This window comes from Elephantulus edwardii, unplaced genomic scaffold, assembly GCF_000299155.1.
Source record: "Elephantulus edwardii isolate Elephantulus edwardi_28Jun2011 unplaced genomic scaffold, EleEdw1.0 scaffold00190, whole genome shotgun sequence".
Classification (NCBI taxonomy): domain Eukaryota; kingdom Metazoa; phylum Chordata; class Mammalia; order Macroscelidea; family Macroscelididae; genus Elephantulus; species Elephantulus edwardii.
In genome coordinates this window covers 3024257-3026083 of record NW_006399940.1, presented here as the reverse complement: position 1 = coordinate 3026083, position 1827 = coordinate 3024257, and positions in this window count along the sequence as shown.

Below are 1827 nucleotides of genomic sequence, written 5' to 3'. Positions count from 1 at the left end.
TCACTCAGAGTGGAAAAGAGAGCTGAGGATCCTAGCCATGCCACTCCATAGACCCACGACAGTAGACAAAAAAACATGGATTACATCGGTGCTCCTTGTCTTGCTCCACTTCTGAGACGAAGGAGGACAACAGACTTCAGGGGACAAAACTTCACCAGAAGGAAGTCCCACCTGCACTGCCCAGGAACACCAACATTATAGGGAAGTGGAGAAAGTTAGTGGGTAGATAGAGCTGGGTGGAGGCCTGTGCCATCCAACCAGGATTGGCTGGGAGCAGCGCATGCAAGGTGCTGGAGGGGCAACAAGAGGGAATTAAGCTGGGTGCTGGCAGAGTAGGTGTTGGAGTGGTAACAAGACATATATGCTAAGGTGGTGGCTGGTGGGACCAAAACCTGATCTGTTACCTGATAACGAGAAAGGTCTCTCATCTGCTCTTTTGGGAAAAATTCTTGTCTCAAATATTGCTTTAGAATAAAGCAACTAGATTGGTTTGATGACTAGATTGGTCATCCACTCCTGAAATAACAGGTCTCAGAAGACCCTGTGTACAATAGAGCACATTTAGATTAGAATAACAGGTATGGACCAGAAGCAGAACCCTCTCACTGGGAATTACAAATTTGGAGTAACAGTTGCAAACAGACACTACTAATTGGAACGTGAAATGTAAAAATATGAATGTAGGAAAGTTGGATATTGTTAAGAAAGAAATGGAATACATATATATTGACATACTTTACATTGACAAAATGAAATGGGTTGGCATGAGACATTTAAAATCATATAATCATGATCTACAACACTGGAGATCAAAGATGAGAAGAAATGAAGTCATTTTCATAGTTAAAAATACGATTTATAGGTCTATCATGAAATACAGCATTGTGACAGGATAATATTCATACACACACAGAAAAGATCTTTAATACCATTATCATTTAAATATATGCACCAACAACCAGGACCAAAGAGGAGGAAATAGATCATTTTTACTAACTTTTGCAGTCAGAAATCAGTAGAAAATACAATACTTTGAAAATGAAGAGAGATTGGAAAGCAAAGTTAGGAGCAGAAAAGAAGAATAATTAGTCAGAAAGTATGGACTTAGTGACAGAAATGAGGCTGGAGACAGAATCATAAAATTCTGTAAAATCCGTGAAATATTCATTTTAAGCAACTTTTAAAAGAAACATAAAGGGCAACTATACAAATGGACATTATCTGATGAGCTAACCAGGAATCTGACTGCATCTGTGAAAAAAAAAATCATTGGAGAAGCTAAGAGCAGCTTTGAAAACTAGACCAGGTGCTGACTGTGGAACAGACCAACTACTCATATGCAAGTTCAAACTGTAAGAACCAAAGTTGCACCTGAAGTCTGTCCTACCAGAATTTAAAGATCATCTCAGGAACAGATTTGAAGGTTTGAACACTAAGGACCAAATGAGCTGGGGGGGAATATAAAGAATATCATTCATGAAGAATGCAAAGAGTCACTGCAAAGACAGATAAAAAAGAAAAGACCAAAATGGATGTCAGAGGAGACTCCAGATACTGCAGTACAACACCAAGAAGCCAAAACAATGGAAAGAGATCAAGAAGTTAAAGGTGCTGAACAGAAAATTTCAAAAGGCAGAATGGGAAGACAAAGTATAATTAAAAGTGAAAGGAGCTGAAGTTGAAAATCTAAGAGATGAACTCACTTCGCATTTCTTTTTTTTTTTTTTTTTTTTATTTTCACTTCGCATTTCTTAAGATAAAGAAACTGAAATTCAAGCATCAAGTTGCAACGCTTAGGGATGCTGAAGGTGGAGTGTTGAATGACCC